Here is a 26154-nt window from a genome sequence, read left to right on the forward strand (position 1 = left end):
TGGTCTAGCTTCAATTGACTCATAATCTCAACCATTGAAATCACTATAATATCCACAAAAACCCTTCTGATACTTTTTTATGACCATATATATTTTAAGAGCCTAATTGGAAAAAGGTCAGACTAAAGACTACAAACATTAACCAACATACTATTTCATTTGGTGCAGATTTATCTACGTTTCTTTCCAAAGGTAAATCAATCGCGTTTACCTCAAAAATTATAGTATTATTTTGTATTCGTCACACAATGAGTAAGTTTGATTGTATTAGAAGAAAAAAATCAGATTGTCACGGTTTCTAAAAAATATCCAAAAGTAAGCATCCATCACGAACATAATTATTTTGTCACATTTTCTTAATTTTTCTATATTTTATTCCAGCTAACATTATTGGCTTAAGTAAACTGAAAAAATCTTATCATCGTGAAAAAAAGCATGCATCGAGATCACGGAAAGGAACAAAATCATGAAATACTTTGGAGCACGTCCACATATCAAATATATTTCTAAGGGAGTTCTGACTGAAAATATTGCCACTGTTCCCCATATACGCCTACACTTTAATTCCAAAAATAATATATGTGGACCTCTTCAGTTAGCTGGATGTCCTAGACCGAGTAAACAGGACACTGACTTAAATCTTGCTGCTAACCAGATTTCCTTTCACTTTTAGTGAATGTTTTTGTATAAAACAGCGTCCCGATTGGGGACATCTCAACAACGCTAGTGAATGGTTTATTAGAAACTTGTTATCTGATTTATCGAAATATATGACAATAAATGAGGAGTCGGATAAAATCATTACTTCTTAACAATCACGAGAAACGACCAAAGATTTGGTAAATAAAGAAGGAACGAATCGAGCGAATGAAATAATACTCATCGAGTAGATACACTGCGTAATAATTATATAATTACATGTCGATTATAAACTAACATTGAGTAATTGGAAGAAAGTGGATTATAATAACCAAAGTAATTATTCAAGAATAAAGCAGTTGCTACGTTGCATATTATATAAAAAAGAAGGAACTAACTTGATGACGTGTGTCCACCAAGTGAGCAAGAATAAAGCTTTTAGGGTTATCCACCATATTCCATCAAATTTTCCGCATGGTTTACGAGTTCGTCTTTTGCACATTGCTGAAGCCATTGGAATCCATGTTTACAAACCAACCCTTTGCATCGAAAAGAAGTTTGTACAACCACTATCGCTACCTTGGTCATCGGTATAGAAAAGTTTTTAGCAGAACTATTTTTGTATTTCTCCCACTTTTGTATTATACCTATTCTCGACATTCGTTTCTTAATTCTTACATAACTGCTATACTACTAACCATTCATCAAAATATTTTGTTATTTCCTTCTCTTCTTATATATTATGCAACGTAGCAACTGCTTTATTCTTGAATAATTACTTTGGTTATTATAATCCACTTTCTTCCAATTACTCAATGTTAGTTTATAATCGACATGTAATTATATAATTATTACGCAGTGTATCTACTCGACGAGTATTATTTCATTAGTGTTGAGCCATGATGAAAAACTAATTGAAAAGAAATTCCAAAACCAAAGATTTTTCTATCGTTTAGTCATCATGTGCAGAAACGACTTCATTACCACCAAATTACAAGATTAGCAACCATGTGATATTGAACTGATTTAAGTGTACAAAGGGTCAAAATACATCAATATATTATATGCAGCAGTTTATGTTTCTAAAATCAAATAAGTAATTAAACGATGTGACCAAAGTTCATCAGCAGAATTAAACAAATTATTATTTGTATGCACCCTATTTAATAAATTCGAATTTTATCAAAAGTAATCAAATTATACAACTTAACCAATTTCACACCTGATATCAGCTTCGAGCCACTCGTCACCTAGAAAATCCAAATAGAGCACGGTTCGAACTTTTGAATCAATGATTAAAAGCCCAGTGTTTCAAATACTAAATGATCACATCCAGAAATTCATAGGATGTATGATTTTGTTATTGGCAGAATGTTGTGTTCAGATATGAGGTTTACAGAACATGTACAAGAAATCTATTAAACATCTTTTTCTGAGATTTTTCTACTCACTTGTTTAAAAACAGTTTTTATCCTGGTGGATACAACTGCAAGTTACTTTAGGAAATTATTTATTAACTCTGGACGAATATTTTCAGTATATTGTATAATGACAGCAATGTAGCTACAAGAATGAATTATTATCACTAGTCTCTTAATTATTTTGTCACAAAGCCAAACAAACATAATGATTTGAAATATCATAGAATAGTCTATTCCCTTAAACTAAAGAACTTAACAGAACAGATGCACAAAGTTGATTAGAAGGAAAAAACAAAGCTAACTGCGAAGGTTAGTGTAGATAGGTAATAGATAGAAGGAATAAAATAGAGTTTTGCTAAAAATCAAGAACTCAAAAATAGTACACCTAGAAACAGAAAAACTCCATCGTAGTTTTTTAATTACAATAATTATATTGTATTATCGTTATTCCGTTATTTTGCAAACCACTGGATTAAATGTTCACACATCAACCACTTTGATTTCATGGTGAATAGTCATCGATCAAACTCACGTATTTTCAAAACATTCTGTTTTGCAAATAACGAGTAGAGTACAACTTCCATCATAAAAAGGAAGTGTTCTATTGTTATGAACTTTCAATCACTATTGTATAAGAAACTGAGATCCTATTTGATTTGATTTGTCACTATGAAACAAAAAGCACACCCGAAACCAAGCATTCAGTTTACAGGACTATTTACAAATAATAGCAAACAGTTAAAAGCCGAAGTTCCAATTTTAGCTAAACAATGCAAGTAAATTATAATGGGGATTGCAAATAGATACTACCATAGTAATCCAACTATTTTAATATACAATACCAAGATGCATAGACGGTTTGTCTGGAAATATTAATTTATTCAGGAAATTAAGCATATGCGATAAGTTTGACTACCGTTTGAGGAAAAGAGAATGCAATGATCGCAGTAGTCACCGAAAATAGCATTCTAACTAAATATTACCTTGCTTTACATAGTCTAAATTACTTCCTTAAAACTTAGTGTTCTAGACGTTCCACTCCTTATTAAACACCACAATCAAATGTTAATCTTAAGGTAATCATATTGATTAAAAATATTTAATTAACCAGATTTAATGTGTGTCTATCCACGAAACTAACTGGAATAATTTAAACTTTTTTTACAAGCCCATCAAACAAGCAACCGAAAGAAACGAGAAGTTAGAAAATTGTGAATATTATTTATTATTTTATTTATAATACAAAGATGCTTTTTAAAAAAGGGGGCGAATAGGTAGTTTCACATGTAAACGAGATTAAATGTTTGTGAAAAGGCGGAAAACAATACAGCAATAACAAAAATTGCAGTGAAATGTAGTTCAAGTGAAAATATAATGTACAGCTTATTTCATCGAAACTGAATTCTATGATTTATGAAGTGTGCATATTACTGTCCAATTCGATCTATACACTACCATGTCACAATTTCCTCAAATCCACTACAATTACGATACTATCAAGAGAGGAATTATGTCCCAAAACATGCTAACATCAAAACTATCCGTCATTTAGTAGTGTTTCGTCACGTTAACCAAGATTATGATGGCATTGAAGGTGCTCAACATTACTATACCACTGTGGCTATCACTATGTGGGTACATCGAAATTTCAACATTTTTTAAAGGTTTATAATGCATAATGCGTAAAGGGACAAACAACAACTGCAGTTAAACAATTTAGACATTTTTTGAAGTAACTTACGCCAAGTTTTGAGCTTTCTTAAAAACTGCTGTTTGGAACTCTATCTATATCAGAGATTGTCTCGCTGACAAACGATGTCTTGTTATCAATCATTTGGATGAAAGGAGCAACTCCAGTTGATTACTATATTCAATTGCGACCTCCTAAACAGATGTGCTTTTTCTTAAAAAAAATGCCTAAAGCAGCATTAGCTATCTATATATTTCTTATTAGTTCGTATTATACAAATGTGATAAGAGCAAACATCATTGGCTTAAATAGTCAAGCGATCTTTACGTTCCTAAACTATGAAAACTTCATTAGAAGAATTTAAAGTAGAATGAATTTCGGCCTAGTTACATAAGATCATTTATTAATCATGAGTCAGTCAATCATTCATCTACAATGTAGGACCAAGCACATATGTGCAAAGTAAAATGGTGAAGCTTAGGAACGTTGAAGACGCACAAAACACTATTGTTAATGCTACCCCAAAAACATGGCTAACGTCAGAAGTAAATGGCAACGAAATTCAATTGTTCAGTTTCCCATTTTATAGGTCAGTCAGTCATTTACAACGTACGACCAAGCACATATGTGCATCGGTCGAAGTTGCCATACCTCACTAGCACGACAGAATGAACACCGAATTCATAGACACAGTTACTTCAATGGCAGTAGTATATGTAGATAAAGGTTACACATAAGGATATGATACAGGGAGAAATAATTAGATCGTAGAAAGAAAGGTATAAAGTAATTTTAATCTCACTGTTTAAGGGAAGACAAAGAGTGTATACACTTACGCCATTGTGATCGATTCTGAGCCATGTCACTCAGAGTCTCCAACCATTGGTTACGATAGTCGCGCGGACCCCAACCAAGTAGTTTGCATCTGCCCCCGAGTGCCCTGGTACGGCCGAGAGTGGGGAGAGTCCGCTCTCCCTCTCGAAATACTCTCACACGGCCACGCGTATACAGCCTCTGCCAGGGAAATCCTACTCATTGCCGTCTCGTGGCAGGGGTGTTGTTTACGAAAATGAGAGGACGAAAAGCGAATGTCCGGCGCTTTAACCGGATCACAAATCAATGGTGCACATGGGCTCCAGTATCCTGCGGGAACAAATGGCGTATGAACCAATTTTCGGTCACCGGCTACCATGGGATTGCATCTCCTTACGATGCTCCACTGCCTTGTGGGTTAGACCTTTAGGTCAAAGGCTCGGGGAGTGGCCCCTAAGATAACCACCTGCTTCGGTTCGGGCACCCGGGTAGTATCACAGCCCACACGCAAATGATGAACTCTCTATATCTATGGAAACTACATTTCTCGCTCCGAATAACAATCAAATGATTCAAATTATTATCATCACTATTATTATTATTATTATTATTATTATTATTATTATTATTATTATTATTATTATTATTATTATTATTATTATTATTATTATTTACTACATCATTATTCACCCTCTTTTATTCCTACTCCGTCTATACTTAATTTTTCGGTTTATACAGCAGCTCGTCTTTGGTGGAAATTCGACTCTATCTAAACGTTCTCGAGTCACTGTCCGGTTGAAAATTGTATGTTACCACCGAATATGAGTGCTGAAGCAGATTTTCTTAAACCACATGCACCATTCAAACTGGCTGCCTTCAACGTTCGCACACTTATCCAGGTCGGACAACAGATAGGGCTGGCTATGTCTTTGGAAAGTCTTTATATCGATGTTTGCTGTCTATCCGAGACCCGTATTCAAGACTCTGGTGAAGTACTACAAATTCGATCTCCATCTGTCGATTCAAAAGCTTGTTTTACGTGCGCTTATCCGGGGACCCTGTGGTATCTTCGTCTGGTCTTGCTGGCGTTGGTGTCGCACTAAGCGCTAGAGCTGAGGCAGCACTGGTCGATTGGATCCCCATCAACAGTCGGTTATGTGCTGCTAGATTAGAGAGTTCCATCAAAGTGAGAAGAAATCGGTGTGAGAAACAATGTCTTTTCGTCATCTCCGCCTATGCTCCGACAGATTGCAGCCCAGATGCAATCAAGGATGAGTTTTACCACCAGTTATCTGTTCTTCTCCAGAAAGTGCGTTCGACAGATATTGTGGTACTAGCCGGAGACTTGAATGCTCAGGTCGGGCATCTAGGCACAGAAGAGAGTCGTTTAGGTGGCCGATGGGGACTCGTTGGTCGCAGGTCAGATAACGGGGACCATCTACTGCAACTTTGCACAGACCACAACCTGTTTCTGGCTAGCACTAACTTTCGGCACAGTCATCGCCGATGTGCCACCTGGCGTCCTCCCTCTGCATCTCAAGCCTGGACTCAGATTGATCACATCGCGATCAGCTACCGCTGGCGTGGTTGTGTACAAGACTGCCGCTCCTTTTGGAGTACCTATCTGGACTCTGACTATGCCTTGGTCTGCGCCAATCTTGCCTTACTTTTCAGTGGACAACGAAGTGACCGCCATCAACGGATTGATATTAGCAAGCTGGTTGCAACTTCTGTTGCAAGTAAGTATCGAACCGAGCTAGCCTCTAGGCTAGCTACCATTCCACTGAAAAGTATAGATGAGCATTGGTTGCAATTGCATGACGCCATGAAAATGGTGGGTACAGTCAGTTGTGGGTTCGCGAAATGTCCCGCTTATAAGCACTGGGTTTCTTCTGGTTCCTTACAACTCATTGAAGCCCGTCGGTCTACTCCGGGTGACCGTGAGTTTGACCACAAACGAAGGATGTTACGTCATGAAATTGGGCAAACCTTGCGTAAGGACCGAGAAGCCTGGTGGTCGGAGCGTGCTAATGAGCTGGAAGCAGCAGCTGCATCTGGTAATTACCGGAAGCTCTTCCAACTCATCCGAGCCACTGGCAGCAAGAAGTCTAGTGTGAATGAAACAATCTGCGAGGATGACGGGATGCCAATCACTAACATCCATCGACGTCTTGGACGATGGGCAGAATTTTTCGAAGGGCAGTTCAACTGGCCTGCTGCTCCGGCAACATCGGTCAGACCGTCCTGCCCTCCATGGCCGGTGACGACTGATCCACCAAATGAGGCGGAAGTCCGCAAGGAACTCCAACTCTTGAAACGCTACAAATCACCTGGCCCAGATGACTTACCTCCGGCTCTTTTTAAAGATGATGGTGACTTTCTGACTAAAGAACTGACGATGTTGTTTACAAAGGTTTGGGAACTAGAGAGTGTACCAACGTCATGGAATGAGTCGATAGTTGTCCCTATCTTTAAAAAGGGTTCACGTCGTTCCTGTAACAACTATCGGGGATAAGTCTACTTCCGATTGCGTCCAAGCTATTGGCTTCCGTCATACTTCGTAGGTTGTTCAAAACCCGAGAAAGATTGACTCGTGAGGAGCAGGCTGGGTTTCGTTCGGGTCGAGGATGTATTGATCATATCTTCACCCTCCGCCAAATGTTAGAACACCGCCATACTTATCAAAGGCCAACAATCGTAGTGTTTCTTGACATCAGGGCTACCTTCGATTCATTGGATAGGACTGTTCTCTGGGATTGTCTATTGAAGAAGGGTGTACCTGAGAAGTTTATTAACATCCTAAAAGCCCTATATACAAACACCTCAGGCAGAGTGAGGGCATACAACCACCTTTCTCTATTGTTCCATTCGGGCAGTGGGGTTAGACAGGGTTGCCCAATCTCACCATTCCTCTTCAACTTTGCCATCGATGACATTCTGGAAACAGCTCTGATGAATGTAAGTAATGGTGGTGTGGATCTGTTGCCTGGAGAAAGACTTCTCGACCTTGAGTATGCGGATGATATTGTCTTACTGTGCGACAATGCCCAAGGCATGCAATCCGCACTTAATCAGTTGGCAATCAGTATGGTATGTACTTTGCACCTTCGAAGTGCAAAGTACTTCTACAAGACTGGCAGGATTCTAACCCTGCACTCACTCTGGATGGTGAGCAGATAGAAGTAGTCGAGAAGTTCGTGTGTCTGGGTAGCTGTATGAGTGATGGTGGGGGTGTGAGTGATGAGATCAATGCACGTATAGTGAAAGCCAGAGCGGCTTATGCCAATCTGGGCCACCTTTGGCGCCTTCGTGATGTTAGTCTGGCTGTAAAAGGTCGGATCTACAACGCGTCTGTGAGAGCAGTTTTGCTCTATGCTTGTGAAACCTGGCCTCTCCGAGTTGAGGACGTTAGACGACTCTCTGTGTTCGATCATCGCTGTCTCCGAAGGATTGCTGACATTCAGTGGCAACACCATGTCAGTAATGCTGAGGTTCGGCATCTTGTGTTCGGACACAGAGACGATAATGCAATTGGTGTCACCATCTTGAAACACCGACTTCGGTGGCTTGGACAAGTCCTACGAATGTCGTCCCAGAGAATTACACGTCGTGCATTATTTGCCGACTCTGGGACTGGTTGGAAGAAGCGGAGGTGGTCAGTATATGACATGGTGTCGTGGTATGAAAGAAAGCTGCAAAGGACTGGCTTCTGTCGGTCCTTCACGACTCCCTGGTTGGAGTCTGAGAGATGGTGCAACACAGTGGCTAGAGACGTTATCAGGTATGGCTCAGAATAGAAGCGAGTGGCGATCCTGCTGTAACCTTCTTTTACTTTCTTCATAAAAAGTGGTTCTCTCCCTTACCTGAAAGATTTCTTCCGATTGTACCTTTGCGTTCCCTCATTACCACCACACTACCTTACACCAATCTCTTCGTTATTGTTCTCTTTTTTTTTCTATTTCTCTTCGAATTCTCATTGTTTTGTGTGGCGCATATATATTAGCGCTCTCTTGCACCAATATTTATGTGTTCAAATAAATAAATAAATAAGTTTGCATCTACCAACATGACTCAGACCAGAAGTTAGTGGCTTTATGAACTGATGCGACGTTTTGGTTCGGTCGCACCTAACTTTCTTCCACCCGTCTCCAGTACTAGTCAGCAGCATTGAGCGCCGTGGTAGTCGGTGGTTGTGCATGCGTAATACGTGACCCAACTATCTCAGTCGATGAAGGTTCACAACCTCATCAACTGACTTATTATTATTTACTGAGAGCCTGAGTCTAACCTCACCATTACTTACCTGGTGATCCCAACAGATACGAGCAATATTTCTAAGACATCTGTGGTCAAATATTAGTAACTTACAAGTATCCTCTACTCTTGATGGCCGCGTTTCGTAGCCGTAAAGTAGGACAGAACGAACTACTGCGCAGTATATTGGTCCTTTAATTGGTAGACGGATATCTCTCCTTCGTCATAGGTGGTGACGTAAGTTGGCAAAAGCCAAACGAGATTTCTGAATCCATGTAAAGATTGCGTTAGACACCAACTGATTAGGGCTGATCAGACTTCCAAGATAAGTGGTGTTGTTCACGATTCGACTACTTCACTCGCTATCCTTAGTTCAGGTGTTAACGCAGGCCAATCTTGAAGCAACAACATGTATTTAGAGGTAAAGAAGTACACCCCAAACATTCTGACATTGTCGTTCATTGTTACCAAAAGTCTCTGCATTTTATCAGCGTCTTCAACAAACAGGATTGTTATCTGCGTATTTTAAGTCTATGAGTGGACCTCCTGGAACGAAATCAATTCCTCAAAGTTTAGAATACGAGTGTTATTTCCAGCAGTATGTCTATGGTGAAGTTGGACAAGAAATGGAGATAGTGGACAGTCTTGTCGGACACCACTTGAGGTTGCAAAATCGCATGACAGTTCACCATAAAGTCTGACTCGACTGGTAGTGTTCGAGTAAAAAGCCTTCACAAGGTTTATGCACCTCTGAGGTACACCTTTGAATGAGAGACACTGCCACAGAAGCTCTCGTTGTACAGAGTAAAATGCAGCTTTTAAGTCAAGAAAAACTATCATTGTCAGATGCCGATAAGCATGCCTGTGTTCTTAAACGTGGCGAATGGTGAATATGTGGTCGATGCGGCCACGACCAGGTCTGAAGCCAGTTTGATTTTTTAGTGTTTTCAGTCCACGCTTCTTTGTTAGGCATCCGATCACTATTGGGAATAGCATTTTAGACGTTATATAAGTTAAACTAGTCCCTCTATGATTATCACAGGATTATGATCCCTTCTTATATATATTGGGACGATCAGTGATTACGACCGGTCACTCGGGATTACGTCCAGTTCCCAGATATGAGCGAAAATATCAGTTAACCTAATCGCTTAATCTGGACCACCATCCTTAACGACCTCTAGAGCCGATCCATGTAGACCAGCTGCTCTTTCCCGTTTGAAATTAGCTACAACATTATGAACTCCAATTAAAGTCAGGGGACCTATTTTAGCGTTTCATTCAAGCTGTTTAGAAATGGTGAATAGTTGTAGAGTAGCTGAAGGTCAGCTGAACTGCTCATTAAAGTGTTCCGTCCATCGTTTTAAACGTTGGGGCTGAGAGCAGATAAGACTGTCGTCTTTTTCCGAGATCGTCTCGCACTTAACTTCCTAATTCCAGCTTCGTTTATTAGTCTGAAAAGCTGCCTGGTGTTAATTACAGTCGCCGTCCTTTCCATCTCTTTTGCTTTCGTTGCCCATCACTGCTTACGACCGTTCCATAGACTTTTGGTTAACCTAGATCTGATTTTTTCTCTCTTCATCGAGTTCAGAGTCAATCGTAACAGTAATATAGAAAGCACTTTATTGGTACAAGTTAGTATGAAATCAACTTAGATATGTTTAGAAAATTATTCGGTAGTAGAAATTTTCCCGTGTTTGAAGTTTGCACTTTTATTATACGAATTTTATTTATCGGAAGGAATACAAAAACAGTTTTGAAATGTTCAAAAAATATAAGAAATTAACGAAAGTAAATGACTTCGTGTAACTAATCTTCGAACATGAGCTCGACGAGATTAGATTGTACAACTTCTTTGTCTGACAATCTTTTCATCTAATTTTGAAAAATATCATTCGAGATAATATAGAATAGAAACACTTACAGTGTTAAGCTCGATCAATGAAGGGATGCTATTTATTCGAAATTTCGGGTGCGTTCTAAACACGTTGTTAGGATCACGCCAACTAGAAAGCTAAAAACAACGTAATGTACTATCATACGCAGTTCGATCTCCAACTTCTACTTTTAGGAAAACTGCATTTTCTGGTAATTTTTTAAGAGCTTCTTTTACTATTGGTTCACCTAGCAAATAAGAAACGATTGGTTGAGTATTAGGAAGTGTTAGAAATGAAAACTATAGCACATTACCTAAGAGTGGTAAACTTGGTATGAAGCTTATTCCTATCAAGTAATACATCATCCACTCCAAAAAGAAACCGTACATATCTCAAAGTAGTTCTGATTAAACCACGAACTAAATTAATTGACTACATTTCCTGTTTTGGAAGTGCCGAGGTTTTTCTTGATTTGACCTCATTTTTCCTTGAGTTGTAAGTAAAAATAGACACACTACATACATCCCAGTCAGCACAGGTTTACAACTCCATTAAGTGATTTATCTCGCTGATCCCTTTCAACGACTGTGGCTATAAAACAAACGAGTGGTTCTAAAAAACCCAGCGAAATATCAGTAAAACTTGTATTTCATCGGTATATAATAAGTGTCTTTATACATTAGAATGGAGAGTAGTCGAGTACATTCACCATTTAGTAAACATCCAAATAGATTTCTGATTTTATACTTAATATAGATCTATAAATCGTAGCTAGGATTTTCGTTGACGAAACATTCATTAGAGTCACATTAACGCACATGGAATACAAGATGATCATTGTCGCAGAACATTTAACACAGTACTGTTAAAACACACATAGACGTAGGCTAGACTTGAACTATCATTTTGGGTTTGACAGCTGTAAAAACCATCCCAAACATGTCTTTCTACAACTCTTAGCTATAAATATATTTGTTTGACTTCTATTACAGATAGAGACCACTATAAAGCTGACGAGGTCAAGACAAATAGTTCGCATGAACACCGTGGCAACAGTTGATCATTATGAATAGTCCTTGAAGAAAGGATTTAGAAAATACCACTAAGATACCTTTCCCTTTGACACAGACTTCCTACTAGTGGGCTTAAGTTGAAAAAAATGCTTCCTTTGAAATATTGAGGCTTTTAAAACAAATTCGACATCTCTTGGTGTGAGTAATCTGCACATTCCAATTAAATAGTGGATAGGTATCTTGTAACAATTTCGTGAGCCTTTTATAGATCGTGAATTTACTTCGGTGAATCGAAAGTATGAAGGTGTTTTCAAGACCTACGTAAGAATCATGAAACTTAATGAACAGATATAGCGGTTTGTGTGAAAACAGAAGCTGGAAACAGAAATTGTTCATTACGTCTTACTTGAGGTGTCAACAGCAAGTAACCTGATGTCCTAGAAAAGATTTGTGAAACAAGGTATGTTGGCTAACGATTTTTGAACAAACCTAAGAAATTGAGGATACAGGGTTGAAAGACGTTTGTATAAACCCACTGAACCAGTAATCCAGGCCATAATGACCTATGTTATATGGATGGTGAATACTTACGTATCTACAGAAATTGAGGTTCAGAAGCGACCCTAAGTACGAAAATATCATAAGGCTCCGAGTCCAAACGATCTACCCATTAGCATTTCTGAACAATTTGTTTAAGACCAATGGTCGTTTTAATGTGAATATTAAAATCGCATCGGAAAATGGGTTGTGATAAGCACAACAGGTATTGTTTAGCCACTGACCAAACTGTATTCCTCGTCAACTACGACTACCTCGTATTTGTTCCACAGGTCTGTGCGTATGCACCTGCTGCCAGGGAAGTCCTATGAAATTGAGAGGCGCTTTAACCGGGTCGGTGGATATGGACGATCCATCCAGGATAGTTGGAAAACCCTGATCCCAAACCAATATTGCACATGGGCTCCAGGATCCTGAAGAAACAAATGTTGTATGAACCAACTGTTGGTCACCAGCTACCATGGGACTGCATCTCCTGACGTTGCTCCACTGCCTTGTGGATCAGACCTTTAGGTCGAAAGCTCCAGGTGTGACCACCTAAGAAAAGCACCTGCTTCGGTCTGGGCACTCGAGCAGTATCACAGCCCACACACGAATCAAGTGACTTGTGTGACGCATATCTATTCGGTGCCCCTTTGTACCAATATTTATGTATTCAAATAAATAAATAAATCTGTACTTTAAGAATGTCCGTTAAAAAAGTACTTCTAATATCAAATTCAAACAACGTACATTACCTCAAATCAATAGGGCTTCCCAATGCTGCCATGAGATAACATGGGAAATAATTAAGTCACATTACTAATAGATCATTGGCACCAAAAACGTATAATATGCACTTTACTCCACCAACGTGTAAAGTATTTTTATAAGATTAGTAAGCGCTTCTGCTCACACTAAGTCATAAGATTTTCTTGCACTCATATAACTGTAGAAATGTTGGTCGAGTCCAAAAAAGACCAATAACAGAGAGGTGAAGTGAACTAATGCATTACTATTGACCTATGATATTCTGAGTACCTAGGTTTTTATATATCACAGCTAGAGGGGACAGATGACCATTACTGCACATACGACACAAAATCAAATATGAAAACAACTATAATACCAACCTTTCACACAATCAGGACACCAGTTAGTCCCATCTGACAGAGGTGTACCACAGAACAGGATAAATATTCTTTTTCCTTCATATTTTTTGACTTCCTTTAAAAGTTCATCAATACTTTTGATTGATGCAATTACACTAGAAATTCAAAGAGAAGTGATGTATTTTATATATATAGGGTATCCTATCGAAACCAAGGGTAGCGAGTGAAGTAGTCGAATCGTGAACAACACCACTTATCTTGGAAGTCTGATCAGCCCTAATCAGTTGGTGTCTAACGCAATCTTTACATGGATTCAGAAATCTCGTTTGGCTTTTGCCAACTTACGTCACCACCTATGACGAAGGAGAGATATCCGTCTACCAATTAAAGGACCAATATACTGCGCAGTAGTTCGTTCTGTCCTACTTTACGGCTACGAAACGCGGCCATCAAGAGTAGAGGATACTTGTAAGTTACTAATATTTGACCACAGATGTCTTAGAAATATTGCTCGTATCTGTTGGGATCACCAGGTAAGTAATGGTGAGGTTAGACTCAGGCTCTCAGTAAATAATAATAAGTCAGTTGATGAGGTTGTGAACCTTCATCGACTGAGATAGTTGGGTCACGTATTACGCATGCACAACCACCGACTACCACGGCGCTCAATGCTGCTGACTAGTACTGGAGACGGGTGGAAGAAAGTTAGGTGCGACCGAACCAAAACGTCGCATCAGTTCATAAAGCCACTAACTTCTGGTCTGAGTCATGTTGGTAGATGCAAACTACTTGGTTGGGGTCCGCGCGACTATCGTAACCAATGGTTGGAGACTCTGAGTGACATGGCTCAGAATCGATCACAATGGCGTAAGTGTATACACTCTTTGTCTTCCCTTAAACAGTGAGATTAAAATTACTTTATACCTTTCTTTCTACGATCTAATTATTTCTCCCTGTATCATATCCTTATGTGTAACCTTTATCTACATATACTACTGCCATTGAAGTAACTGTGTCTATGAATTCGGTGTTCATTCTGTCGTGCTAGTGAGGTATGGCAACTTCGACCGATGCACATATGTGCTTGGTCGTACGTTGTAAATGACTGACTGACCTATAAAATGGGAAACTGAACAATTGAATTTCGTTGCCATTTACTTCTGACGTTAGCCATGTTTTTGGGGTAGCATTAACAATAGTGTTTTGTGCGTCTTCAACGTTCCTAAGCTTCACCATTTTACTTTGCAGGCTTCCAGCATCTGAAGACAATCTATTAGCTCTGTGAAATGCTTTTCCTTACCGCTGAGTGGTCTAAAAATCGCTTTACTCCAAACCGAAGTACAAGGTTGTTATCCTTTCGACAGCACCCATTTGCTTCTGGTTCTCTAGAGAGTCTTAATAAAATCACCCAAACTATGGTCCGCACGAACTCATATTACAGGTCCCGGCAATTTATGCGTACTTCGTGATAGATTTGGCTCCTCAATCACAGCAACAGTAACGTTTAAGAGGTACCTTTCCCGAAAACAATCTAAATTCGCTTTCTGTCCTATTCTGTATAACCTGCGTGTGTTAATTCCTGCGACCGTTTGCGAAGGTTGCTTACATACTAGTGACTTACGTTGTGTTAAAGCCTTGTGCCCCCAAATGCCCTGGTACGGCCGAGAGCGGTGTGGGTCCGCTCTCCCTCTCGAAATACTCTCACACGGCCACGCGTATACAGCCTCTGCCAGGGAAATCCTACTCATTGCCGTCTCGTGGCAGGGGTGTTGTTTACGAAAATGAGAGGACGAAAAGCGAATGTCCGGCGCTTTAACCGGATCACAAATCAATGGTGCACATGGGCTCCAGTATCCTGCGGGAACAAATGGCGTATGAACCAATTTTCGGTCACCGGCTACCATGGGATTGCATCTCCTTACGATGCTCCACTGCCTTGTGGGTTAGACCTTTAGGTCAAAGGCTCGGGGAGTGGCCCCTAAGATAACCACCTGCTTCGGTTCGGGCACCCGGGTAGTATCACAGCCCACACGCAAATGATGAACTCTCTATATCTATGGAAACTACATTTCTCGCTCCGAATAACAATCAAATGATTCAAATTATTATCATCACTATTATTATTATTATTATTATTATTATTATTATTATTATTATTATTATTATTTACTACATCATTATTCACCCTCTTTTATTCCTACTCCGTCTATACTTAATTTTTCGGTTTATACAGCAGCTCGTCTTTGGTGGAAATTCGACTCTATCTAAACGTTCTCGAGTCACTGTCCGGTTGAAAATTGTATGTTACCACCGAATATGAGTGCTGAAGCAGATTTTCTTAAACCACATGCACCATTCAAACTGGCTGCCTTCAACGTTCGCACACTTATCCAGGTCGGACAACAGATAGGGCTGGCTATGTCTTTGGAAAGTCTTTATATCGATGTTTGCTGTCTATCCGAGACCCGTATTCAAGACTCTGGTGAAGTACTACAAATTCGATCTCCATCTGTCGATTCAAAAGCTTGTTTTACGTGCGCTTATCCGGGGACCCTGTGGTATCTTCGTCTGGTCTTGCTGGCGTTGGTGTCGCACTAAGCGCTAGAGCTGAGGCAGCACTGGTCGATTGGATCCCCATCAACAGTCGGTTATGTGCTGCTAGATTAGAGAGTTCCATCAAAGTGAGAAGAAATCGGTGTGAGAAACAATGTCTTTTCGTCATCTCCGCCTATGCTCCGACAGATTGCAGCCCAGATGCAATCAAGGATGAGTTTTACCACCAGTTATCTGTTCTTCTCCAGAAAGTGCGTTCGACAGATATTGTGGTACTAGCCGGAGACTTGAATGCTCAGGTCGGGCATCTAGGCACAGAAGAGAGTCGTTTAGGTGGCCGATGGGGACTCGTTGGTCGCAGGTCAGATAACGGGGACCATCTACTGCAACTTTGCACAGACCACAACCTGTTTCTGGCTAGCACTAACTTTCGGCACAGTCATCGCCGATGTGCCACCTGGCGTCCTCCCTCTGCATCTCAAGCCTGGACTCAGATTGATCACATCGCGATCAGCTACCGCTGGCGTGGTTGTGTACAAGACTGCCGCTCCTTTTGGAGTACCTATCTGGACTCTGACTATGCCTTGGTCTGCGCCAATCTTGCCTTACTTTTCAGTGGACAACGAAGTGACCGCCATCAACGGATTGATATTAGCAAGCTGGTTGCAACTTCTGTTGCAAGTAAGTATCGAACCGAGCTAGCCTCTAGGCTAGCTACCATTCCACTGAAAAGTATAGATGAGCATTGGTTGCAATTGCATGACGCCATGAAAATGGTGGGTACAGTCAGTTGTGGGTTCGCGAAATGTCCCGCTTATAAGCACTGGGTTTCTTCTGGTTCCTTACAACTCATTGAAGCCCGTCGGTCTACTCCGGGTGACCGTGAGTTTGACCACAAACGAAGGATGTTACGTCATGAAATTGGGCAAACCTTGCGTAAGGACCGAGAAGCCTGGTGGTCGGAGCGTGCTAATGAGCTGGAAGCAGCAGCTGCATCTGGTAATTACCGGAAGCTCTTCCAACTCATCCGAGCCACTGGCAGCAAGAAGTCTAGTGTGAATGAAACAATCTGCGAGGATGACGGGATGCCAATCACTAACATCCATCGACGTCTTGGACGATGGGCAGAATTTTTCGAAGGGCAGTTCAACTGGCCTGCTGCTCCGGCAACATCGGTCAGACCGTCCTGCCCTCCATGGCCGGTGACGACTGATCCACCAAATGAGGCGGAAGTCCGCAAGGAACTCCAACTCTTGAAACGCTACAAATCACCTGGCCCAGATGACTTACCTCCGGCTCTTTTTAAAGATGATGGTGACTTTCTGACTAAAGAACTGACGATGTTGTTTACAAAGGTTTGGGAACTAGAGAGTGTACCAACGTCATGGAATGAGTCGATAGTTGTCCCTATCTTTAAAAAGGGTTCACGTCGTTCCTGTAACAACTATCGGGGATAAGTCTACTTCCGATTGCGTCCAAGCTATTGGCTTCCGTCATACTTCGTAGGTTGTTCAAAACCCGAGAAAGATTGACTCGTGAGGAGCAGGCTGGGTTTCGTTCGGGTCGAGGATGTATTGATCATATCTTCACCCTCCGCCAAATGTTAGAACACCGCCATACTTATCAAAGGCCAACAATCGTAGTGTTTCTTGACATCAGGGCTACCTTCGATTCATTGGATAGGACTGTTCTCTGGGATTGTCTATTGAAGAAGGGTGTACCTGAGAAGTTTATTAACATCCTAAAAGCCCTATATACAAACACCTCAGGCAGAGTGAGGGCATACAACCACCTTTCTCTATTGTTCCATTCGGGCAGTGGGGTTAGACAGGGTTGCCCAATCTCACCATTCCTCTTCAACTTTGCCATCGATGACATTCTGGAAACAGCTCTGATGAATGTAAGTAATGGTGGTGTGGATCTGTTGCCTGGAGAAAGACTTCTCGACCTTGAGTATGCGGATGATATTGTCTTACTGTGCGACAATGCCCAAGGCATGCAATCCGCACTTAATCAGTTGGCAATCAGTATGGTATGTACTTTGCACCTTCGAAGTGCAAAGTACTTCTACAAGACTGGCAGGATTCTAACCCTGCACTCACTCTGGATGGTGAGCAGATAGAAGTAGTCGAGAAGTTCGTGTGTCTGGGTAGCTGTATGAGTGATGGTGGGGGTGTGAGTGATGAGATCAATGCACGTATAGTGAAAGCCAGAGCGGCTTATGCCAATCTGGGCCACCTTTGGCGCCTTCGTGATGTTAGTCTGGCTGTAAAAGGTCGGATCTACAACGCGTCTGTGAGAGCAGTTTTGCTCTATGCTTGTGAAACCTGGCCTCTCCGAGTTGAGGACGTTAGACGACTCTCTGTGTTCGATCATCGCTGTCTCCGAAGGATTGCTGACATTCAGTGGCAACACCATGTCAGTAATGCTGAGGTTCGGCATCTTGTGTTCGGACACAGAGACGATAATGCAATTGGTGTCACCATCTTGAAACACCGACTTCGGTGGCTTGGACAAGTCCTACGAATGTCGTCCCAGAGAATTACACGTCGTGCATTATTTGCCGACTCTGGGACTGGTTGGAAGAAGCGGAGGTGGTCAGTATATGACATGGTGTCGTGGTATGAAAGAAAGCTGCAAAGGACTGGCTTCTGTTGGTCCTTCACGACTCCCAGGATGGGGTCCGAGAGATGGTGCTACACAGTGGCTAGAGACGTTATCAGGTATGGCTCAGAATAGAAGCGAGTGGCGATCCTGCTGTAACCTTCTTTTACTTTCTTCATAAAAAGTGGTTGTGTCTCTCTTAACTGAAAGATTTCTTCTGACTGTACCTTTCTGTTCCGCCATTTTTACCATTATTATCATTACACCACCTTACATCAATCTCTTTTCTTTCCTTTTTTTCTCCTTCTACTTAAATTCTCATTGTTTTGTGTGGCGCATATATATTTGGCGCATTCTTGTACCAATATTTATGTGTTCAAATAAATGATAAATAAAGCCTTGCCTTCTAGTCCTTTTCGAAAGACTTTCACCCTAAGGAAGATCACGGACCTCTCTGAGGGACCTATCTTGGTAGGTTTTAAGGTTCCTTCCCTTAAACTGTTTTTACTCTGAAGCCCGGTTTGGTGACCGACGAATACGCTTTATTTTCTGGTTTTTTAAGTTGGTTTACTAGATCCCGCTTTTGGCCAGTTTTTGATTTAAGTGAATTTCTTCCATTTTGTGCGAACCAGGATCTGACATGGTCATTGTAGCATAGATATGGGGTCCTGAGGTTGTATCCAGCGACGCACGCTTTTTAGAACTTATATTTCATCCTTTTTGCATCTTTGATATATTTATGTAGCTGTGAGTGCATCAGTGTGTTCATCATCAACTTCTACTTTTGGAGTTAAGACGAAATGATTGTATTCAGATATGAAGTTAAACTAATGATACTAAACATTACGTCCTCAAGATCTATTGATTAGTCCATGTTAAATAAAGCTTGTTGTTGACCTGTGGGAAGCTTCCTAGATCGTTTTGGCAACTCAACCGTCCTGAGTATCAACAGAGACCTTGTGGAGAAGCATATTTGGCACGACAAAAACGACTCCCCTGCAACACCTCTTATATACAGGAGTGAGTCAGATGGTATCACTTGTTAAAGTTATAATGTCGCACGTCATCCCCATCCGAAAAGAGGAGTGTGAGTCTACCACAACGACGTTTTTTCTAAGACACTTGGATAGGTCGAAACGCGATAAAATACTGAAAACACCGAAAAGGTGAACAAAATTAGATACGAAATACGTATTTCGATAAATATCAGAATTACAAAACACTGGTCGAAAAGAATCATTTATATCGTACTCACAAAAGAATGAAGTACTCGTTTCACAAACGGACCATTCGCCTTACAAAGCACAAACCACACAAAAGTTTTTCTCTACACTCGCGAAAAAGTACAGCCAAAAGATTATACGTGCAAAGAATAACAGCTATGATGCTTTAATAAAAGCACGTATTATAAAAGTGAAATCAGAAGTCTTTAAGCGTTCAAAAAATTCAAAACCATAAGATGTACTCCGCAAAAAATATCACAAGCCTTAAGGCCTAAGATGTATGTGCGATTTTGACTGTGAACACTTTTTCGTTTTTAGATGTCGTCATACACTCTTTGCTATATCACTGTAAGTTTCAGCTTATTGGATAATAAATTTTTAATAGGTAATAAGTAATAAAAATATCCATAATTGTCAAGTGCTGTTTTGTTTTAGAATTTAAGTGTTGAGAACGCTGCTTATTACTGGAAACATTGTTGTAAAAGTTATCTTTAGTGTAAATATTCTTTGCGATATGAATGTTCTTTAAGCCCATATTAAACTTCCCACTTGTATCGAGTACGTTGATTTAGCATGTAGACGTTGATATCCATGAGTATCTCGTTTGAACGAAGCTTTCTTTATATATGGACATAAAACTCACCAATTTTTTAGATCACGATTGAAGACAACTTTTTCTATCATTTGCAATGTAGACGTTTCATACTTCCCTCTATGTAAATATTACTGACAATTGCATATGCAAAAAGTGGTAATAAATTGTTCTCATTCAAACCACTGTTAATTATCTCGAACAAGTGCATAATTTACTTGATTTGGAGAACTAATGCTGACTTCTGAAGTACGCAGTATACTAGTACGTTAAGCTTTGCCAAAAATTATAACCCTTGTTGAAACTACGGATAATTAGACCATCCGAAGTTAATACTGAGGAAAAGTAGACATTTTAAGGAAGATAAGTGTTAATTTCGAGACATTATCCCTCAAGGAGGAAATTCGGGGAAAATACGCATTTTTTACACGGGCTGATAAGATAAAGACATTTCAATGCATTGTCGCCTAAATCCACACTGACTTAACTTGAAGATTTTCCACAAGATTTCTCCCAAGTTCGCTCTCATTTCGTTTGCTTGGATTTCTGAATATCATGCGAAAAAACTTTACTATCTCCCTAGGGTAGGTAAAAATGCGACAAATGCCTGTATTTCCCTTTATTCCACACCGAATTCTCAAATATGTCTCCTTTATTTCGCTAGTCCTTTGAATGAGCAGTCATGTCACTGAAATTTGGACACAAAAATTCAAGATTTCAAACGAAAATGTCAATGTTATTGACTTACAGACTTATAACTCAGTGTTATGGAAAGAATTCAAAACAATGTAAACAAAGTTACCATACCTCATGACACCTTGCGGGATGGATAGGGCTGCAATTAAACGCAACTCGATTTCGTAAACGCGGCAGTCGGCTTAGCGACCAATCAGAATGAAGCAAGGATTATTATATCCGCCATCTTCGTAAGCAGTGGCAGGCTTTCTTCGTTCTGTGCTTTTTCCGCTATTTCTTTTGTGTAGCTACAGAATTTAATGTTTCAGTGTGCTAAAATGCAGAAGTTAATGTATTACTTTGAATGTTGCAGCAATATTTTTCTGATTTAACTTTGTTTCCTGGGTTTTTGCCGCTGCTACTGAAGTCAGTGTATTTCTTCAGGCAAGCTCGCTAGTCTTATGTTTTAAAATTATGATCGGTTTTGTTTTGACTTGTTTTTTAGATATTCAAAGCCGGAGTTAGTTTTTTAGCTAAAATAATTGTTGCTGCCGCCTGTGACTCTAACTGTCCGCATGTACGTTCTTAACTGTCCTTGATGATGTTATTGGCGAAATGAGAGAAAACGATTTCCGATTTTTTTATTTTCTTAAGTATTATGAACAACACTATCCCATCAACGAGTCAAACTAGTACTGAGTGCCCAGCAGTAGGGGATATCAGTATTGTTTTCGAAAGGGCATAGGTTTCCGACAACCATAGACGAAGTCACAGATGCTACCAATCTACTGCAGAGGGTTTGTTATTACAAATATACCACACAGCAGTAATAAAAGGGTTTCACTCATTACGTCGTGCGTGAAAGCAAGCTTAACACTGAAAAGCCGGAAATCTGCTATCAGTGTGTAGTGTATGTTTGCTGTTTTGGCCATAAAAGGAAGCCGTGGGGTTTTTAGGATCCTGAAGGCTCACTTTTGTTGCATTCTAAATGAAAAAATAGTGCTGAATGTAGTCAGAAATATGGAACAGATAAGTAAGCAAATTACATGTTTTTTAGTAAAGAATTTATGCAGCATCGAGTTCATGAATATTAGATCAGGTCAGCTACTATGACTTGTGCAAAGCATAACATGGGCTTAGTACCGTATTGCAATGCTTTTATTGTTTTGCTCCCATTTAAGTATTCCCATGTATCTGCGTCTGGTTTAACAGGAAGACATACAAGCAGAATAAGTGTCTGATAAACTAAAAGTCCCAGTTGTCAAAAAGATTCTTAACATTTGTCGACAGCCAGCTGCATTTCATTGAGACACAGAACACTCATCTTCTAGGACTGTATACTGCTGTCATGAAGGCAACTTAAAGCTCAGACGCTTAGCTATCTTGCTACCGATGTTATTGCTGGGGGAATCGTTTAATGACAATGATCTCGAAATATGGTCAGTGCTAGATGTAGAGTCTAGAAATAAACACCAAACATACTTACCGCTATCTTATAACGTATGACAGCAACAGCACCAAAGGCACTTTTTTTCCTATTTTTAATCAGACTGATTTGAATCAGTATACTCATTAAGAACAGGCAGCTCTACTTATTAAACTGATCTGTTTCGTTGCAGGCTTCAAGCACTATACTTAAGTGTAGTATAATTCTATAGACCAAACTGAATTATACGACAACCAAGAATACTAAACTAAGCAAGTGTCAGAATTATTGTTTCATCTGCACAGACATGTTACTCAAAGTAGTTAAATGTACATAATTCAGCCAATAAAACCAAAACACGGGCTATAGGCCAGTTAAACTTACCTAGCAGAAGACAAAGGATATTGTTTTGAGACTTAAGACAACAGTCAGTTGTTCATAAAAACATAGTTTACAGCACAACAAACCTTTCTTCAGTAACACTATACACTGTCGGTCTATCTGGAAACAATCAACGATGTGAATAAACTTACTACGACTCGGGATATCATTCCAGCATGCAATGAACGTACAGTGTAACGTAGTTGGACTGTAGCGGTAAATAAATCCCCAAAATAAATAGCACTAAGTTTTCGACATTGGATGCTGACCATATGTTTTAGTGGACCCACCTAGCTGAAGGCGCTCGGTCAGGCATCCGCACCAGATCACGTGTGGTAACGCCGTGCTCAACATCAACCGCAATCGCTAGCCAGATTAGATCAGAGAATTCCGGTATATTGGTCATCGCCAAATATACTCTTCCGATCTCCTCGACTCTGTCTTTTGATTTCTCTTGGTGGGAACGAAATATATTAGAAGGTGTTACTGGTAGAAGCGTTGTCAAACACTGAATACCTGTGACATCATCATTGGTGAACCCGACGTGATCTGGTATACCTAATTGCAACTGTGAGTCTGTTCCTTTTTGGGATTTTTATATATCATTGCCTTATTTTTTATTTTTTTTTAAACATTGTGATTTTTTTCGTGTTTTTTCTTGGATATATATATATATTTTCCCCTCGTTCATTATCGTACTTCATACTTCATCATGACTGAACAGACACCTAAAGTACTCAAGCTTAAGACTTTGTCCCCACCTTCGTTTCAACTGATGCCTTTCTGGCCCGACGACATCGAAGCCTGGTTTTGCTACGCAGAAGCCGACTTCTCCGAGCACGGCGTGATCGACACACGTGCACAATTCCTCGCAGTAGTCAAGGCACTACCGCGCGAATTCAACAGGTACGTAACACCTAGTATGTTTACTAGTGATGTTTCCGATCCTTACGAAATCTTAAAACGCTCGATTCTTAAACGAGGAGATCTAACCGATCGACAAAGGTTAGATCAACTCTTCAATAACATCGACCTGCAACACGGTTCTGCGACGGACATGTTGCAACGGATGAGAGAGGTTATAGGCCCATGAACTTTCGACGAAGGTCTATTCAAACAACTCTTCTTGTCAAAACTTCCCCAACAGGTGCAAGCAGTTCTGGTCTCGTTCCAGAACAACGCCTTAGACGAGCTAGCTGTATCTGCCGACCGCATTCTAGAGATTACGAAACCTTCTACTACCGAGGTATTTTCAGTCAAAGAAAAGCCTCACACGACTCAGAATGATATAACCGACTTATGTCACACACTCACGCGTTATCTTAGTCTTCGTACCGACCGTAAGAGATCGCGCACACCACGTAGAAGCATTTCTCGTAAGCGATCTGTCTCTAGACCACGAGAGACAGATAACCCCGACTGGTGCTGGTATCATAACCAGTATGGAAAGCTTTCCAGAAATTGCAGAAAACCCTGCAATTTTCCCAACACGAAACCGACTGATTCGAAAAACAATTCGGGAAACTTCCAAGCCGGCACGCGTTAACGGCAACCGCAGCCGGCGAACAAAGCCGTCTGTTACACGTCACAGATGTGACAACGAGAGTACGCTACCTCGTCGACACTGGCGCAGAAGTTAGCGTTCTCCCAGCAAATCCTAACGACCGGCTTCACGAATCGACCCTAAACTTACAGGCGGCAAACGGAAAACCGATCGCTACGTATGGCAAAAGGTACGTTTACCTTAACGTGGGTTTACGCAAACCCATACACTGGATTTTCGTTGTTGCAGATGTTTCTATACCAATCATTGGCATGGACCTTCTACAACACCACAATCTGATCATCGATACGCGCAAACGGAGGCTAGTAGACGGGAACACTAATTTGTCCGTTTGCGTAACTTCTTTTACTGGTTGTAGAGTATCCCCAGTCACAGTTAAACATATGATAGACCCACTCTATCAACCACTACTCGATAAGTACCCTGGGATACAACAAACTCAACCGAAACTACCGTGTGTAACCAGCAACGTTACACATCACATCACGACTACAGGACCACCTGTATTCTCTAAAGCACGACGACTAGCTCCTGAAAAGCTAAGGTTAGCGAAAAACGAATTCGATCACATGATGGACTTAGGAATCATACGACCGTCAAGTAGCCCATATGCATCTCCGTTGCACATGGTCCCTAAAAAGGACAGCAACGATTGGCGTCCAACTGGTGACTATCGGCGATTGAACGCGAAAACCATTCCCGATCGTTACCCGTTGCCTCACATTCACGATTTGACAGCTACCTTGAAAGGTACAACTGTCTTTTCGAAAATCGACTTGGTTAAAGCGTATAACCAAATCCCTATGGCTACTGACGACATACCGAAAACAGCTATCATAACTCCTTTCGGACTCTATGAATTTTTGCGAATGCCTTTCGGTCTAAGGAATGCTGCTCAAACATTCCAAAGATTCATAGACGACGTTTTTCGAGGTCTCAACTTCGTACACGCGTATGTTGATGACTGTCTAATCGCAAGTCCGGACAGAGAAACACATCTCAAGCATCTGGATCTTGTTTTCGAACGACTTCAAAAACATGGCATTACTGTAAACGTTCAGAAATGCCAATTCGGAACCGACTCGTTAGACTTTCTGGGACACACTATCGATGCTCAAGGCATTCGACCTCTTAGGACCAAAGTGGCGGCCATTCTGGATTACCCAGAACCGACCACCGTCAAGCAATTACGCACGTTCAACGGCCTCGTAAGTTTCTATAGACGTTTCATACCCAAATGCGCATTACTTATGAAACCTCTGACCGACCAACTTCGTGGAAGTGCGAAATCCATTAATTTGGACGACACCGCACGAAAAGCATTCTCCACAGTTAAGGAACTGATTGCTAAAGCAACAATGCTCGCACATCAGGACACCCGAGCACCCATTAGCATCGCAGTAGACGCATCCGACTCAGCAATCGGAGGAGTCTTACAACAATGGGTTAACAACTCCTGGCAATCCTTGGCATTTTTCTCTAGAAGGTTGCTAGACACCGAATCGAGGTGCAGCACATTCGGTAGGGAACTCCTAGCTATGTATTGTGCTGTACGGCATTTCCAACACTACATCGAAGGTCGTGAATTCACTCTTTTCACGGACCATAAACCGCTCACTTTCTCGTTAAGCTCTCCTTCTGACAAGTACTCTCCTCGTGAGTCTCGACAACTGGACTACATTTCGCAGTTTACTTCAGACATTCAACACATCTCTGGAGCAAACAATGTAGTTGCAGACGCTTTATCTCGTATAACTTCCTTGAACAGTTTCCAAGGAAT

At 40.6% G+C, this 26154-nt stretch overlaps 1 protein-coding gene across 1 annotated transcript in view; it reads right to left on the reverse strand.

Annotated features, from left to right (window-relative positions):
• MS3_00003368 (uncharacterized protein) overlaps positions 1 to 21311 on the reverse strand; it is a 57241-nt gene extending 35930 nt beyond the window's left edge. The window contains exons 1-5 of the mRNA XM_051211137.1: positions 21136 to 21311; positions 13378 to 13511; positions 10860 to 10941; positions 10742 to 10823; positions 152 to 10692 (exon numbers count right to left, since the gene is read on the reverse strand). The gene's annotated coding sequence lies outside the window, so the exon portion shown is untranslated. The remainder of the gene's footprint in view (positions 1 to 151; positions 10693 to 10741; positions 10824 to 10859; positions 10942 to 13377; positions 13512 to 21135) is intronic.
• Between the last annotated feature and the right edge of the window lie 4843 nt (positions 21312 to 26154).

This window comes from Schistosoma haematobium, chromosome ZW (assembly GCF_000699445.3).
Source record: "Schistosoma haematobium chromosome ZW, whole genome shotgun sequence".
Lineage (NCBI taxonomy): Eukaryota > Metazoa > Platyhelminthes > Trematoda > Strigeidida > Schistosomatidae > Schistosoma > Schistosoma haematobium.